We start from the raw sequence: 19,670 nt of genomic DNA on the forward strand, positions 1-19,670 counted from the left end.
ACATAATTATTCTCATATCAGTATATCTCAATTCATTTCAATATAAATGTTCTCATGATTTTCTCTGCATATTTCATCATCTCATAATAGTATATATCGTGTTTCACGTATTTCAACATTTCTCAAAATACCCGTATCATTAATTCGCAAAATCTCACTTTTCATGCAAATTATTTCTACTCACACATAAATATCATATTTCATTATTTTCCACTAATCACAACAATAATTCTCATTTCAATATTTTCTCAGAAAGTACTCATCGTTATACTTCACATTTTTCAATATACATCATATATCACATAGTTTTCATCTAATATTTATGATATATTAATTTCACACTCCAAAATATCACAATTTAATATTACTCAAATGCCACACAATTTATCTAATATTTATATCATAATAATTTTCAGACAAAATATCATATGCTCATTTTCACATATTAATTTAGACAGTGATTTTAAAAATACTACTATAATTTATTCCCCTTACCTGGCTTACTGAGAGTCTCGTTAGAACCCCAAATTCTACGCCCTTGGCGCTCGAAACTCAACTCCTGCAATTTGCATTTTCCCTAGATTAATTAACTCATTTCCTAAAAATAATACCCATCTAACCTTCCCTAGACTCCATATACCCCAAATTAACATTTAAATTAATATTTAACACCCCCACTTAATTTTATGCCTGTGAGTCCCAAAATTACACTCGCAGCGCTCACCCGGACCCTAAATTTCAAAAATCCTACTTCAACCTCAGATGCTCAATATTCTATCATTTCTAAATCAACACCAATTAAATAATAATAAGCCCCTTAATAACGTCCTTATCCCAAATTTGGGGTTATGCCTACGATGACCCCACGAGAATTTCGCTCCGCTTGACTTGTAGAGAATTATCCCTAGATTCTCGTGGTGGTGTTCGATCTTTGATTGGGCTTATAATTTGCAAGAAATTGAGGTAACAGCAGAAATTAGCTTACTCCAGGAGATACGCCTACGCCGCTCCTGCCATCAATCCGCTCCGGTAGAAATGATGGCAACGGAAAATGGAGTCTAGCGGTATCTTCCGATTTTCGATCGGGAGAGTATCCGTCACGGAACTGAGGAGAGGGGGAGATAGAATGAGGAGAGAGAAAGAACTTGGAGGGCTGGTCCTGCGCAGAGAAATCCTCTCTGCATCTTTCTCTTTTCCCTTTTTGAAATCCTCCTGAATCTTTAAGAGGATATGATTTACATATATAATATAAAGTAATAATAATAATAGTATTTAATTAATATTAATAATATATTTTATTAATAAAAATAAAAATAAATTTTAATTATTATTTTTTTATAACTTTAATTAACTAATTAATTAATTAATTAAATTTTTTTTTTTTTGGAATCACCCCACTAATCTTGTATAGTCATTTTTGGGGTTATTACATTCTCTCCTCCTTAAAAAAATTTCGTCCTCGAAATTTGCTATTCGTCTGCTTCCCATCCTTAGAGAAAACACTTCCAATTTTATTAATTACCCTCACTTATGGCGGAGGAATACCGTGGTTACGACGAGGGTTCTAGGAGATTACAACTATTCAAAATTCTCCCAAAGCCATTCACGTTCCAACACTAAAAACTCTATCTATCCTACGCTACACTATACAAATAAAAATACACAGTATTATTCCTTTTATTCTGACTAGTTCAACTCTGAACTCCACCGAATAAGTGTGGGTATCTCTGGCGCATCTGATCCTCCAGTTCCCAGGAAGCCTCCTCAATGGCATGATTGCGTCACAAAACTTTTACCAGTGGAATTTTCTTCATGCGTAGCTCCTCTTCCTTCCAGTCAAGAATATGTATTGACACTTCTTCATAAGCTAAAGTATCACCCAACTCCAGTGCTTCATAGCTGATCACATGGGAGGGGCCTGAGATGTATTTCCTCAGCATGGAAACATGAAATACGTCATGGATCCTAAACAGGACTGGTGGTAATGTCAATCGGTAGGCAATTGGACCTACTCTTTCAAGAATCTCGAATGAACCAATATACTTAGGGCTCAGCTTACTCTTCCTCCCAAACCTCATAACTCCCTTCATCTGTGCCACCTTTAAGAACACGTGATCTCTTGTGTCAAATTCCAATTCTCGCCGTCGAGTATCTGCATAACTCTTCTACCGGCTCTGTGCTGTTTTGATCCTGTCTCTGATGAGTCTGACTTTATCTTGAGTCTGTTGTATCAACTCTAGCCCCAATATCCGTCTCTCCCCAATCTCATCCCAGTATAACTGGGATCGGCACCTCTTGACATATAATGCCTCATACGGTGCCATCCCAATGTTGGCCTGGTAGCTGTTGTTATATGCAAACTCGACCAGTGGCAAATACTGCATCCAATGACCTCCACAGTCCAACACATGTGCTAGCAGCATATCCTCCAGAATCTGCATTGTCCTCTCCGTCTACCCATTTGTCTGAGGATGAAAGATTTGCTGAATGACAACTGAGAACCCATGACCCCTTGCAGACTCTTCCAAAAACGAGATGTGAACCTTGGGTCTCTATTTGAGTGTAATAGTACTATTCTGTGGCATATGTGTTTGAGGCATATGGGTGAGCGTGTAATGAAGGAACTTCACAAGAAAAATATTCTGAAGAGGGTAAAATCATGTAAGCTGGAGTTCTATAAGTATTGTGTGCTTGGGAAGCAAAATTGAGTTCAGTTTATGACAACCACGCACAAGACGGAAGGAGTACTGGACTATATTCATTCGGACGTTTAGGGACCAGTGAGAGTAGCATCATGAGGGGGATTTTTGTATTCTGTGAGCTTCATCGAAGATTACTCATGAAATGTCTGAGTTTAGTTTATACGACACAAGTCAAAGATGTTTGCAAAGTTTAAACTTTGGAAAGCTGAGGTGGAAAATCAGATCGGGAGAAATATTAAGTTCCTTAGAACAGAAAATGGAATTGAGTACACAAAGTCAGGTTTTAGAGGGTTCTGAGAGCAGCATGGCATAAGGAGGCATTTTAAAGTACGTTGGACACTGCAACAAAATGGTGTGGCAGAAAATATGAACCGAACCCTAGCTAAAAGGGCTTAGTGCCCAAGGTTGCATGCTAGGCTTGCAATGAATTTCTGGGCCGAGGCGGTTAGTATGACTTGTTTCTTGGTAAATAGATTACCAAGGGTATCACAAAATGTAAAAGTTGCCAAGGAGATGTGGACAGGTAACGAGGTAGACTACTCCGGATTGAAAGCATTTGAGTGTCTAGCCTATGTGCATATTCCTGGAGAGGATAGATCTAAGCTTGAGGCAAATTCTAAACGGTGCATCTTTCTAGGATATTAGAAAGGCATGAAAGGGTTCAAGATGTGGGATCTAGTGGCAAAAAAGGTGGTGATCAGCAGGGATGTGGTTTTCGATAAGAAAACCATATTGCGGTGTACTCAAGAAGAATTAAAGAAACAGGTGCCAAAAAATCACAGTAGCAACGAGCATGCAATTCAAGTGGACTATATTGCGGTGTACTCAAGAAGAATTAAAGAAACATGTGCCAAAAAATCGCAGTAGCAACGAGCATGCAATTCAAGTGGAGTTAGAGACTTAGGGTAGACATGCATGGAGTCCTAAAATGAGAGATCAGCCGGTGGTGTAGGCAGAGTTAGAAACTTAGGGTAGAGATGACAATCATCAAAACACAGGGAGTTCTAGCTCGGATAACTAGCATTCGTGTTGTAGCATAGTTGTAGACAGACCCAGATGCGTCGTCAAGCCACCCCCTAGGTACGATTTTGACGATCTAGTGTCTTATGCACTTATCACCACTACCAGGAATCCTATTACCTTTTCAGAGGCCGTGCACATCTAGGAGAAGGGTAGCTAGATAGGCACTATGGTGGAGGAGATGGAGTCGTTGCATAATAACCAGATGTGGGACTTGGTGGAACTTCTAGCTGGGAAGCGGGCAATTGGATGTAAGTGGGTATACAGGAAGAATGAAACAGTTTTAGAAAGGGAAAAAGAGAAGTACAAAACTCGCTTGGTAGCAAAGGGATACTCGTAGAAGAAGGGAGTAGATTATGATGAAATCTTCTTCCTTGTGGTCAGGCACACTTCTATCGAGGTAGTGTTGGGATTGGTGGCGCAACATGATATGCATCTCGAGCAGATAGACGTAAAGACGACGTTCCTCCATAGTGATCTAGAGCAGCTAATTTACATGACACAACTAGAAGGGTTTAGACAACCTGGATAGGAGCACTTAGTATACAAACTAAAGAAGTCACTGTACGGGCTAAATCAGCCTTCGAGGTAGTCGTACAAGAGGTTTGATGCCTATATGACCTGCATTGGCTATAGAAGGTGTGAATGCGATTGCTGTGTCTATGTGAGGGGTCTTGTGGATGGGTCTCTCAATTTTCTGTTTTTATATGATGATGATATGCTGATTGCTGCTAAAGACATAATTGAGGTGAATCGGTTGAAGACTTTGTTGGGAAAAGAGTTCGACATGAAAGACTTGGGTGCAGTCAAGAGGATACTTGGCATGGAGATTTTCAGGGATAGAGCTGCAGGGAGACTATGGTTTTCTCAGGGCGACTATGTAGAGAAGGTGCTGGAGAGGCTTAGCATGGCTAATGCTAAGCAGTGAGCACACCTTTGACAAGTCATTTCAGGCTGTCTACCACCCAATGCCCAAGGACGTACGATGATGTTTGTGATATGTTAAAGGTACCCTATGCTAGTGCAGTGGGGTGTTTAATGTATGTCATGGTGTGTACGAGGCCGGAACTGACACATGTTGTTAGCGTGGTGAACAAGTTCTTATCGAATCCAGGTCAATAGCACTGGGATGCTATCAAGTGGATTCTCAGGTACTTGAGGGGTACAACCGGATATAACATCATGTTCAGTGGACAAGAGAGTGATTCGTCAAAGGTAGGGTACGTGGATGCTGATTGGGCAGGAGACTTGGATGATGGGAGGTCTACCATAAGGTACGTATTTACCCTTGTGGGAGGACCTATTTGTTGGAGGTCTATGGTGCATCTACTCGTAGATTTATTTACTATTGAGTCAGAGTACATAGCAGTGGTTGAGGCTGCCAAGGAAACGTTGTAGCTTACAAGATTGGTCAGAGAGTTGGGTGTCTAGCAAGGTGGAGTTTGGCTACAGTGTGGTAGTCATAGTGTCATCTACTTGGGGAAGAATCAGGTGTACCATGCGAGGACAAAGCACATTGATGTGCGATATCACATGGTCAGGGAACTGATTGCTTTAGGAGAATTTCTACTTGAGAAGGTTTATACGTCTGACAATGTGGCTGATATGCTAACAAAATTGGTCACAGTGGACAAGTTCAAGCATTGCTTGGACTTGATCAATGTCTCCAAGTGCTAGATGGGGATACGGTCCTAATCTACTATCCTGGGTGGAGCAACGGTTATGCGTTTAGATTTCCAAAGTGGTGAATATTTGCCAAGGTGGAGATTTTTGGGGATGTGACTCATATTTTTAGTGGAACATATGCACAAGGAAAGCTACATGAAGCGAGGAATAAGAGCAAGAGAGAAGCTGTAGGAAGAGGGATAACAGTCAACAATTTGGGTTGTAACCATCAATGATTTTAGTTGGCGTACGTCACGTAAGTAAAATCGAGAGGCTAGTAGATTGGAGGTTTTTCCTCTGGGGATCACTATAGGGATGGTTTAGATAGGATCTAAGGTTCCTATACGCTTATGGTTCATATATAATAAATGTTTTGTAACCCTAATTTAAGCTTGACATTGTTCATAGTGAGAATCAGAGTTGCTACTCCTATGGACATAGGCAAATTCCCAAACCACATAAATATTGTGTCTTTTGATTGTTGTTTTTGTTCTTCTCATTACTGAGTGTTTGCTTCTTTAGTATTGTTCATCATTGAGTGATTGCACTGATTGTTTGTTGATTAATTCGCGTGTGTGTGAAAAGGGCTTCTGTTGCGCATCCACGAATAAAAATGGAAGTTTAGCCAACATAATTTTTTGGTCGGTTCTATAAGAGATTAAGATAGGAAAAGAACATCTGAAGCCTATCTCAACACCCTTAGTCTGATTTGGAGGATACATGGTTCATCCCTTGGGCACAAACACACTTCCACTGATTATGGGGACGCCCCCACAACAAGTCATGTTAATGACAAATTTCCTAGTGGTGGACCATCCTTTCATCTATAGTATAATATTGGGAAGTCTTGCACTCGATATGGCTCGAGTTGTCACTTTTACCTATCACCTAAAGGTCAAAATTTCCACCTCGAGCGAAGTTTTGGAGGTAAAGAGAGATCAGATGGTGGCTTGCAATTCCTATGTAATGGCCATGAAGGGCATAATCAAAGGATGAGAAGCCTTAGCCATAGAAGACCTAGATGTAAGGGGTGCAAACCCATAAATCAGCACACTAGAAGAGGATTTAATCAGCATTCCGATAGAGGAAGACAACCAAGAAAAATTGTCCAAGTAGGAGCCCAACTATCAAATTCATTGAAAACAAAACTTATGAGATTACTACGTGAGTATGCAGACATCTTCACCTAGTATGCTGATGATATTCCCATAAATGATCCCATAGTTATTGAACACAATCTCCAAGTGGACCCTCACTATCACCCGGTAAAGCAAAAGAAAAGGAGCTTTGCTCTTGAACGAATCAAAGTAATTGACGAGAAGATATCGAAGCTCTTGAAAGCTAATTTTATTAGGGAAGTTAACTACCCTAAATGGTTTAACAATATGGTACTAGTAAAGAAGTAAAATGGCAAGTGGTGAACCTGTATTGATTTTGCTGATTTGAACAAAGCATGCCCCAAAGATAGCTTCCCCCTTCCTCAAATTGATTAGTTAGTAGATTTCACATCTAGTCAAGTGCTATTGAGTTTCATGGATACATACTTAGGATATAATTAAATTTGCATGCTTCCTTAAGGATGAAGAAAAAACTGCTTTTGTCACTGAAAGAGGACTTTACTGTAACAGAGTAATGCCATTCGGTTTGAAGAACGTAGGAGCAACTTACGAGTAGCTAGTGAATAATATTTTCAAAGATAACTTTGGAAGTACCATGGAGGCTTATGTGGATGGCATACTGGTAAAGATTTTAAAATATGATGATCATGGGAAGGATTTGAGAAAAAAAATATTTGAATTACTTCGTAAGTATAGAATGAGACTAAATCTAACCAAATGCACACTTAGTGTTTCAGTAGGGAAGTTTTTAGGGTTCATGGTTACCCATAGAGGGATAGAGGTAAATTCTAATAAAATTCAAGCTTTGATGGAGATGTATGGTCCACAGAGCAAAAAAGAAGTACAAATCCTAATCGGAAGGGGTAGCATATTTGAGAAGGTTTGTATCTTGTTTAAGAGATAAGTGTTTGCCTTTCTTCAAGGTGCTTTGCAAGGCAGGAAAATTTGAATGGGGTGAAGAGCATGATAAAACCTTTACAGAGTTAAAATAGTACGTCGACTCCCCATCCCTTTTAACCAAGGCACTTGTCAGAGAAGACTTGTATTTGTACTTCACCTTTACTCATGGTGTAGCAAGTTCAGTCCTGGCTCGAGAAGAAGGTAGACAACACAAATCAATATACTACACCAATAAGGCGCTATGGGGAGTAGAGATAAACTACTCACAACTAAAGAAAGCTGCCTTTGCGGTTCTGTGTGTAGCTAGGAAGCTGAGGCCCTACTTCCAAGAGCACAAAGTTACCGTGTTTACCCAACATGCCTTTAAGACAAATCCTTTAACATCCAAAGTTGTCAGGAAGGATGATGAAGTGGTCGGTTGAATTGAGGGAATTTGACATCCATTACAAACCAAGGCCCGTGAACAAGGCACAAGTTTTAGCCCACTTCATCATTGAGTAAAATTTTGAAAAACGTGGGAAATGCGTATGTTTGGATACTTCATGTGGATGAATCTTTAAATGGAACAAGAGGGGGAGCAGGGTTGATTCTTACATCACCAAATGGGTCTGAGGTGCATCATGCACTAAGGTTATAATTTGCTATAGTAAATAATGATGCAGAGTGTGAAGCTTTGTTGGTAGGGTTGCGAATTTCAACATCCCTTGAGATGAGAAAACTCTAAGTTTTGAGTGACTACCAGAAATAACAGAATCAACAACAGCAGGGATTTCAACATTACAGATAAAGGCAATCTCCTCTTGAGGAGCCTTCTCTTGAGCATCGCTAGCATTCAATTACATTTTTTAAGTCCACCACCTGCTCTCTAGACTCCAAAGTCACCCTATGCATTTCACTAACTTTGTCCTCCAGGGTGAGATTGATTATTGCAAGCTAAAAAAAAGCATAGGCAAAATATGCATACAACATATATATATATATATATATATATATATATATATATATATATATATATATATATATATATATACTGTTGATTAAGGTGTAATCCCAAGAGGGGGGGTGAATTGGATATAAAAAAAAATTCACTTTATTTTCTTTTACACACTTCTTATAAGTTTTCCAACTACTTCTAGTTGCTCAATTATGTGTGAGTATGGAAATCCTATCTATGCATGCAATTTACTCAATTTAAATATAACGCGGAAAATAAAGAGTAAAAGGAAGAGAGAAGACAAATGTGATTTTATGAGGTTCAGCTGACTTGGCCTACGTCCTCGCCTTGAGCAACCACTCAAGGATTCACGAAATACCCTGCTCCTTAAAGTGGGAAGGAACTTCCCTTACAAACCGCTGCTTACAAGAGGTACAGCTCCCTCCTTATCCACTGCTCAAAAGAGGTACAACTTCCTCCTCACACCTGGTTCACAACCCGAACTGTGTTTACAATGAAATCTTAAAACTAACACTCAAAACAATGCTTCTAACAAAAGCTTGTGAGTACAATTCAATTTCCTAGTACATTAACATATGATATAACTTGAAGCTCAAGAATATATGAAAAACGATACAATCGTTTGATGTATGATATGTGTCAACACACAAATTCGTATTTAATCAAAACTCCTAAGTGAAAATATATTTGGAATGCTTTGAAGTCTACTAGGGTTCTTGATTCACTTTGTAAAGATGCTCAAGTATATTTGAAGTGAGCTATTTAACAAAAATTTGACTTGAATACAACTCAATCAAAAATCACAAAGTTTTCCTTCAAGTTCCAATATTTTAATCAAAGTAGGTTTTTTAATAAGAAGCCCAATGAACAATATATATGAATATGTGTTTATGTATTTCTTGAATTTCAAATCAATCAACCAAGCTAACAAGTTTTTCTCAAAACATGATCTTCCCGAAAATCAGTTTTTGTATGTGAATACACACTCAAGATCAAAACCTCTTTCTAATGATAAACACGTAAAGAGATGAGAGGTTCTTGAAAAGTAATAACTTGATAGATCAAACCTTAATACTGGATCAAAGTTTAGTTGGATGAATGAATGCCTTTTTGATTTCAGTAGAGATTTTCCCAAACGAAGATGGAAGAAGATTGAAGTGCAGAAAACCGACTCTAGGGTTCAAATCTTGCAATGAGAAGTATGTATTTCTTGTCGTGTCCCTTAGCTTATGTTCTAGGGTTTAGATATTCATAATATATATTATATTACCCTTAGAATTAATCTCAGCCGTTGGATCAATAAGATACTTCGCGTGTCTTTTTAATAAAGAGCTGATTTTTAGGCTTTCCCGCGAGTTTAGGCAACCAAACTCGACTTCAGGCTCTTGAAGTATCAACTTCAGGCGCCTGAGGTTCCAAGGTCAGGCGACCGAAGAGCCTCGGCCAGGTTCTATCTTCTTCATTTAATTCTTCAGGCGACTGAACTTAATCTTCAGGTAACCGAAGAAATTCTTCAGGCTACTGAGGTTTGAGTTCAGGCGACCGAACTCCCCATTCTCTCAAATTTTCATTTCTAACTAAAAGACCTGCTTGGCTTCTTTTCTTGGGTCTTTCATAAAATATATTTTTCATGATTTTGAAAACATTTCAAAGTCCATGAGAGTTTTCTAATGATGTACATGAAATGCATGAATCCTAAAACCATTCTAAGTTATAATGAGCCTCAAATTAAATCATATGAAAATGTTAATACATGAGTTCTAAATACCTTTTCCCAAGATATTCTTGAACTTTGTCGCTTGCATCTTGATTCCCATACACTTTGAGTTCCATGGATCTTGCCGAGATGTGTCAGCTTTATTTTATGGCTTCCACGACTTGTTATCTTTTCGCGCATGCTTAATATGATTCCTATTCACAAACTCAATGCACAGATCAAATACCAAATGATTTGTCATTATTAAAACAAGATTGGACTCGTAGAGTCAACAATCTCCCATTTTTTGATGATGACAAATGCACGAGCAAAAATATATATAATGGGTTAGGCCTAACAAGGCTCCCCCTAAATTAATGCATCAATTATTCAATGAATGACAATATGCTCATGTTCATACACAAAGTGTTTATCCTGAATCCAAATGAAATATGAAATATGCTCAAAATGAATGTAATATGCTAGATGTCTCCCTTTGAATATCTCACCCTTTGCAAGTTAGTTTTACCAAGACTCTTTGCTTCCATTTTATTATTTTTGCTTTTCCAAATTTTCTCCCCCTTTTGACATCAACAAAAAAAATGTAAACAAATAAAGCATGAGTAGATGCAACCTTATGTTCTTTTCCCTTTAGAGATCTTAAGGTTTTGAATGTATCCAAATGTTGATACAAAATATTAATAATATTAATAATATGCACGTTCAAGTGATTAAGTCGTAAGAGATGTTGCTCCCCCTGAATTATATCATTTAATCATGATTCTAAGCAACCTCTTGACTATGCATGAGACCTAATTCACGTCGAATTTGTATAAATCTATCCTCTACAAGTGGTTTCGTGAATATATCGGCCCATTGTTCATCTGTGCATACAAACTCAAGTCTTACATCCCCTTTTTGTACATGGTCACGAAGAAAGTGATGTCGTATTTCGATGTGCTTAGTTTGTGAATGTAATATGGGATTCTTTGAGGTATTAATTGCACTCGTATTATTGCATCTTATGGGAATTGTTTCATAGCTTAATCCAAAATCCTTCAGTTGTTGCTTCATGTAAAGCATTTGAGCACAACAACTACCTGCTGCTATGTATTCAGCTTCAGCTGTGGAAAGAGCGACTGAATTTTGTTTCTTGGAAACCCAAGAGACCAAGGAGTGTCCTAAGAAGTGACAAGTACCACTAGTGCTCTTTCTATCCACTTTACTACCCGCATAATCAGCATCTGAATAACTAAGAATCTCAAATGATGTGTGCTTAGGATACCATAACCCAATGTCCACGGTGCCTATCAAATATCTAAGTATACGTTTAACAGCTAGCAAGTGAGACTCTTTTGGAGCAGACTGAAATCTTGCGCACAAACATACGCTAAACATTATATCTGGTCTACTGGCAGTCAGGCATAACAAGCTACCTATCATTCCACGATATAGTTTGACATCTACTGATATACCTCGTTCATCTTTATCTAATTTCAATGAAGTGCTCATAGGTGTACCTAGTATTTTTCCGTCTTCCATGTTAAATCTTTTGTGTAGGTCTCTAATATACTTTGATTGATTTATGAAAATTCTATGATTTGCTTGTTTAATCTGAAGTCCTAGGAAGAAATTTAGTTCACCCATCATGCTCATCTCAAATTCATTTTGCATGGTATTGGCAAATTCAGTACACAATTCTTTATCGTTAGTGCCAAAAATGATGGCATCGACATATACTTGCACTAGGAGAATATCATCCTCCTTAGTCTTTATGAACAGGGTTGTATCTATCTTTCCTCTTATAAATCCATTTTCTAACAGAAATCCGCTTAGCCTTTCATACCAAGCTCTAGGAGCTTGCTTTAAACCGTACAAGGCCTTTGTTAGTTTATAAACATGATCTGAGTTCTTGTGGTTTTCAAACCTTAGGGGTTGTTCTACATACACTTCCTCATTTATGTAGCCATTTAAAAATGCGCTTTTCACGTCCATCTGATATAGTTTGAAATCCTTAAACACTGCGTATGCTAATAACATTCGTATGGCTTTCATCCTAGCTACAGGGGCAAATGTTTCTTCAAAATCTATACCTTCTTCGTGGTTATATCCCCGAGCTACTAATCTAGCCTTATTTCTCACAACTATTCCATTTTCATCTTTCTTATTCTTATATATCCATTTGGTTCCTATGATTGACTTATTCTCTAGTCTAGGAACTAAAGTCCATACTCTATTTCTTTCAAATTGATTTAATTCCTCTTGTATGGATAGCACCCAAGATTCATCCTCTATAGCTTCACTCACATTCTTAGGTTCTTCTTTTGATAAAAATGCACAATGACTTATCATGTTCCTAAGAGAGGAGCGAGTGGAAACTCCTAGTAGTGGTTCACCTATTATTTGATCTATGGGATGATTCTTTATGTATTTCCATTCTCTGGGTGGTGCATTTACCTCAGTTGTAGTTTCTTCAATTTCAATGGATGGTTCTCTAAGTTCAATTTTCTTTTCTGAATCATTCACAATTGATAGTTCTTTTAGTTCCTTGTTTAATTCAGGATCATCTTCATCAATTCTTTTGGAAAAGGGATTTGTCTCGTCAAACACGACGTGAATATATTCGATGACTGTCAATGTTCGTTTATTATATACTCTAAAAGCTTTACTATCTAAGGCATACCCTAGGAAGATACCTTCATCAGATTTTACATCGAATTTTCGTAAATGCTCATTATCTCGAAGCACAAAACACTTATAGCCAAAAACATGAAAATATGATATGTTTGGTCTATGGCCATTCCATAACTCGTAAGGAGTCTTATTAAGTGATGGTCTATAGAACTCTATTTGGTACATAGCAAGCGGTATTCACTGCCTCGGCCCAGAACTATTTGGGTAATCTATGTTCGTTAAGCATAGTTTTGGCCATTTCTTGTATAGATCTATTCTTTCTTTCAACTACGCCATTTTGTTGTGGAGTTTTAGGAGCTGAAAAATTATGATCAATACCTAATGAGTTGCAATAGTCTTCCATGCCTTGATTTTTAAACTCTCTACCCCTATCACTTCGAATTTTGGTAATTGTGTATACCTTTTCATTTTGTACTCTCTTGCATAGATTTATAAAATTTTCACATGCTTCATCTTTATGACTTAAGAATAGTACCCATGTGTATCTTGAGAAGTCATCAACTATGACAAAGGCGTATGATTTTCCTCCTAAACTCTGAATTTGGTTTGGTCCAAATAAGTCTAAGTACAGCATTTGAAGTGACCTAGTAGTGGAGATCTCTTTCTTCTTCCTAAAGCTTGTTCTTGCTTGTTTTCCTAGTTGGCATGCATCACAGATTTTATCTTTCACAAATTTTGTCTTGGGCAGTCCCTTAACTAATTCTTTCTTAACTAATTTTGAAATTAAATCCATGTTTGCGTGTCCTGGTCTCCTATGCCAAATCCAACTTATTTCATTCATAGCAGATAAGTATGTTACACTTTGTGAAGTTAGGTTATCAAAACTTGTGGTATATACATTTTCATGTCGCTTAGCAATGAACAGTATCTTATTATCAGTTTTGTGTTCAATTATGCACTTGTCATGTTCAAATGATACTTTGTACCCTTTATCACATAGTTGACTTATACTCAATAAATTGTTCTTTAGACCTTTAACTAATAAAACATTATCAATAATGAGTGAGGAATCATTACCGACTTTACCGACACCTGTGATCCTTCCCTTAGCATTATCTCCAAAAGTAACAAACCCTTCATCCTTGAGTGTGAAGGATGTGAATTTTGATTTGTCTCCGGTCATGTGACGTGAGCATCCGCTGTCCATATACCATCTATCTTTTGAAGAAGTGGTTCTTAAGCAAATTTACAAGATACAATTAAACAACTAGCTTTGGTACCCAGATTGTCTTAGGTCAAGGAGGGTTAGTGCTAGTTTGACCTTTCACCTTCCATACTCTCCTAATTTTTACATCTTTATTTTTTAAAGGACAATCAAATTGTATGTGACCCAACCTTCTACATTTAAAGCATGTAGTATATCTATAATGATTCTTAGTTGGGACAAATGACTTTGATTCTTTTGTGAAATATCCCATGTAAAGTTGTCTTTTCCTTATATTTTCTTTACCATTAAAACCGAGCCATTCTTTTTGTAGAGAATTTCTTTGAGATCCTAAGAGCTTTTCAAAGTTGTTTTGTCCTTTGGTAAATTTACAAACAATTTCAAATTTGTCTTCAAGTCCTTTTCTAATTCCTTAATTTTCAGCTCTTTATCCTTCATGAAAGATGCATGAGATTCATTTTGGTGTTCAACAAGATTTGAAAGTTCTTTGAATTGGCTTCTTAACTCAGAAATTTTCTTTGTTTTCTTCTCAAGTATTTTAATAGTGTATAGGTATTCTTGTTTCAGTTCATCATATGACATCATATCATTTTCATTTTTAGATTCACTAGAGTAGTATGAAGATGATGAATGAGATGATAGTACCTCAAAGTCATCATGTGCCATTAGACACAGATTGGCAACCTCGTCGTCGCTGGATTCATATTCTGAACTGCTAGTGTTGTGTGTATCCCAACTGACTTTCAGCGCCTTCTTCTTTTTCCTTGAAGCTTTCATGAGTTTGGGGCACTCGGGCTTGATGTGTTCAACTTCTCGGCAATTGTAGCATGTTGGTGGATCCTCCTTCTTTTTCTTCAAGCTTTGCTCTCCTCTTTCTGATTTAGAGTTCTGAAATTTTCTGTTGAATTTTTTGTTCTTCTTTAAGAACTTTCCGAACTTCTTTGTTAGCAAGGCCATGTCATCATCCGTTTCGGAATCGCTTCCTTCACTTGAGTAGCTTGATGACGCCTTAAGTGCAGTGACCTTCTTAGCTTTGCTTTGTTCATTTTTCCTCTCGTTTATCGCCAGCTCATAGGTGATAAGTGAGCCAATGAGTTCGTCCACACTCATCTCCTTGAGGTTTCTCCCTTCTGCTATTGCAGTAGCTTTAGCTTCCCACACCGGAGATAATCCCCTGAGTATTTTCCTGATCAACTCATAAGAAGGGTAAGTTTTTCTAAGAGCATTTAAAGAGTTAATGATGTGTGTGAATCTAGTGTACATGGATTGTATGGATTCATCAACCATCATTTTAAATGCTTCATATTCACTAGTGAGCATGTCTATCCTGCTATCCTTTACTTCCTTAGTGCCTTCATATGTAACTTCTAATTTTTCCAAAATTTCTTTAGCTGAGTTACATGCTATTACCTTATTAAATTCATTGACATCTAGTGCTTTGAACTAACTTCCAATCCTCTTTAGTATATTCATTTTCAGTTTTAGGTACATTAATCTTATCAATTACTTTCATGGGAATGTGATTTCCCTTAGTCACAATTTTACAAACTTTCTAATCTACGTTCAGTAAATATATGTTCATCCTACGTTTCCAACAGGTGTAATTTACACCACAGAAAATGGGGGGTCTAGTGGATGAGTGTCCTTTACCAAATGGAGTTACACTAATGTGTGCCATGTGATCGTTTTACAAATTAACTATCAAGTCTAAGTAAACCCGCTTTGATACCAAATGTTGATTAAAGTGTAATCCCAAGAGGGGGGAGGGGGGTGAATTGGATATTAAAAAAAATTCACTTAATTTTCTTTTACACACTTCTTATAAGTTTACCAACTACTTCTTGTTGCTCAATTATGTGTGAGTATAACAATCCTATCTATGCATGCAATATACTCAATTTAATAATAATCCAAAAAATAAAGAGTAAAAGGAAGAGAGAAGACAAACGCGATTTTACGAGGTTCAGCCGACTTGGCCTACGTCCTCGCCTTGAGCAACCACTTAAGGATTCACTAAAAACCCTGCTCCTTAAAGTGGGAAGGAGCTTCCCTTACAAACCGCTGCTTACAAGAGGTACAACTCCCTCCTTATCCGCTGCTCACAAGAGGTACAACTTCCTCCTCACACCTGGTTCACAACCTGAACCGTGTTTACAATGAAATCACAAAACTAACACTCAAAACAATGCTTTTAACAAAAGATTGTGAGTACAATTCAATTTCCTAGTATATTGACATATGATATAACTTGAAGCTCAAGAATGTATGAAAAACGATACAATCATTTGATGTATGATATGTGTCAACACACAAATTCGTATTTAATCGAAACTCCCAAGTGCAAATATATTTGGAATGCTTTGGAGTCTACTAGGGTTCTTGATTCACTTTGTAAAGATGCTCAAGTATATTTGAAGTGAGCTATTGAACAAAAATTTGACTTGAATACAACTCAATCAAAAATCACAAAGTTTTCCTTCAAGTTCCAATATTTTAATCAAAGTAGGTTTTTCAATAAGAAGCCCAATGAACAATATATATGAATATGTGTTTATATACTTCTTGAATTTCAAATCAATCAACCAAGCTAACAAGTTTTTCTCAAAACATGATCTTCTCGAAAATCAGTTTTTATATGTGAATACACACTCAAGATCAAAACCTCTTTCTAATGATAAACACGTAAAGAGATGAGAGGTTCTTGAAAAGTAATAACTTGATAGATCAAACCTTAATACTGGATCAAAGTTTAGTTGGATGAATGAATGCCCTTTTGATTTCAGTAGAGATTTTCCCAAACGAAGATGGAAGAAGATTGAAGTGCAGAAAACCAGCTCTAGGGTTCAAATCTTGCAATGAGAAGTATGTATTTCTTGTTGTGTCCCTTAGCTTATGTTCTAGGGTTTAGATATTCATAATATATATTATATTACCCTTAGAATTAATCTCAGCCGTTGGATCAATAAGATACTTCGCGTGTCTTTTTAATAAAGAGCTGATTTTTAGGCTTTCTCCCGAGTTCAGGCAACCAAACTCGACTTCAGGCTCTTGAAGTATCAACTTCAGGCGCCTGAGGTTCCAAGGTTAGGCGACCGAAGAGCCTCAGCTAGGTTCTGTCTTCTCTATTTAATTCTTCAGGCGACTGCACTTAATCTTCAGGCAACCGAAGAAATTCTTCAGGCTACTGAGGTTTGAGTTCAAGCGACCGAACTCCCCATTCTCTCAAATTTTCATTTCTAACTAAAAGACCTGCTTGGCTTCTTTTCTTGGGTCTTTCATAAAATATATTTTTCATGATTTTGAAAACATTTCAAGGTCCATGAGAGTTTTCTAATGATGTACATGAAATGCATGAATCCTAAAACCATTCTAAGTTATAATGAGCCTCAAATTAAATCATATGAAAATATTAATACATGAGTTCTAAATACCCTTTCCCAAGATATTATTGAACTTTGCCGCTTACATCTTGATTCCCGTACACTTTGAGTTCCATGGATCTTGCCGAGATGTGTCAACTTTATTTTATGGCTTCCATGACTCGTTATCTTTCCGTACATGCTTAATATGGTTCCTATTCACAAACTCAATGCACAGATCAAATACCAAGTGATTTGTCATCATCAAAACAAGATTGAACTCATAGAGTCAACATATATATATATATATATATATATATATATATATATATATATATATATACACACACACACATGACATACACAGTAAGTAGCATGTCGGGCAGCAGAAGTACGACTTTAGGGAGCATCATCTTTACCTCGAAAAAGTCTTCTAAAAGAATGACATATCGGAGGGCGGCACCAGCGACGATCGAATCATGTAGACCTGATCCCTCGGATGCAGCAACTAAGGGTAGGGATAAAGGAGCTTCATCCAAAGCCACATGTGTATTGTGCAATTGGGATGTTTCGCCCTGAGAAGCCTTCTTATTGACACCACTTTTCCTTTTCTTCTTCTTGGCAATTATTTATTTGAATTTAGTCCAGTCCATGTCTGCAAAAAGGAGAGATGAAACTTAGAAATATGGAAAAAATGTAAATCCTAGTTTATGTAAAACCAAGCTGCAAGATTAGGAGGAACTGGGCTAAATTCGCACTAGACAAGATTTTACTCCTTCATCAACTGAACATAAGGGATAATTCCTTAACAAACCCCATGACGAAGCTTCTCAATAATAGCTCGTTCCATTGGTGACAAATTGGGGAGCAGGTGATGTTGATGAACTACGCAAGTTGGAGGATGAAATGTTAAACATATGAGCAAAATATGAGGAAGACGAAATATAGGTATTAATAAGAGGAGATATCATTGTCGAGAGGTGTTGACCAGGTCCGAGGTCTATGAAAATTCAATTCCCCAAAAGAGAAGAAGAACTTAGATTTCCATTGATGAATGGAAGAAGCGCAAGGGGTGAAGAGTTTGTACTTTGGAAGGCAATTGAAATAAAAAACCTCCTTCTAAAAAAAAAATGTTTTCTTATTTGATAACACAATCAAAACAACTTGACTGTGGGTTGGTAACCCTTTCGGATGAGTAGAGCCGCAAAGCACACTAGGGTAAAGTAAGAGTTGGGAGGCAACTGGTTAGGTGATAGGTTGTAAAATTGTAGAGTATTAGAGATAAAAGGGTGGAAGGGTAGTCTAAGCCCAGTCTTGAAGTAATTAGCATACAAACATACCTCATCCAAACCTTGTTGAAGGGTCAATTTAGAGGTGGAGGGCACCTTGAGGCGAATAGTGCTAAAAAAAAAAATATTAGGTGCGCAGAAAACACATATCATCCAATGCTAAACAAGATCTGACACTCTTCACACTAACTACAATTGAAGATTAACCCTAAGAAGTTTCCATTTTACAAGGCAGTGGGTTTCTAGAGAAAGAATAACGGAAAAAATCAACACTTCTATTCACCAAGAAGATAAAAAATAATACTTTTTGATAATTTTGAAGAACACATTAAGAACAACCAAGAACAATCAAAGGAAATTCAAAAACATACAAGTATAGATTCTAACATTCAAAACAAATATTACTAAGGGATGAAGACAATGAAAGAGAGAAGGAAAGAACACATACCCTCTAGTAAAAGCTACCTCCTCCTAGATGAGAAGAATACGAAGGAGAAGAAGGCTATTCATAGAGAAGCGATTGCACAACTTATGATGCTTTGTGCGCACCTGCCCATTTGATGAGCAAAACTCACAAGGCGACCCAAGAGTGAGAACGACTCAGCAAAATACGCAATATGTATGTATAAACAGGCAAATCCCCGGTACTTATATCTGGTAATGTATATATGTAAAGTGTATTTTGGTTCCGCTGCTTAGGTAATATGTATGTATAAACAGGTAAATCCCCGGTACTTATGGGTCCCTGTTAACTTTGACTGTGTATTATGGTATCAGAGTATTATTAGAGTAATAATATTGTATGTAAAAAAAAAAGGTTCTAAACTCAGGGCGTTACAACTCACCAACTTAACAAAGCACAACTCACAAGTAGATGAAAATACTTACTCACCAAGAAGCTACTCTATAGAAAAGTACAATATTGTTTGGTGAAAACTGCTTAGTAGATAAAACATAACAAAAATTTTCTCTAAAGAAAGGTGCAATTGATTGTCTGACTAAAATTTGACCAAACTAATTATTGATTCACCACACATAACAACTGAAAAAGACCCAAAATGGTTAAAGATCCAATCCAACGGCTTGGAAGAAGATAAAAGTTAGAAT

The sequence above is a fragment of the Malania oleifera genome, chromosome 13 (assembly GCF_029873635.1).
Source record: "Malania oleifera isolate guangnan ecotype guangnan chromosome 13, ASM2987363v1, whole genome shotgun sequence".
Lineage (NCBI taxonomy): Eukaryota > Viridiplantae > Streptophyta > Magnoliopsida > Santalales > Ximeniaceae > Malania > Malania oleifera.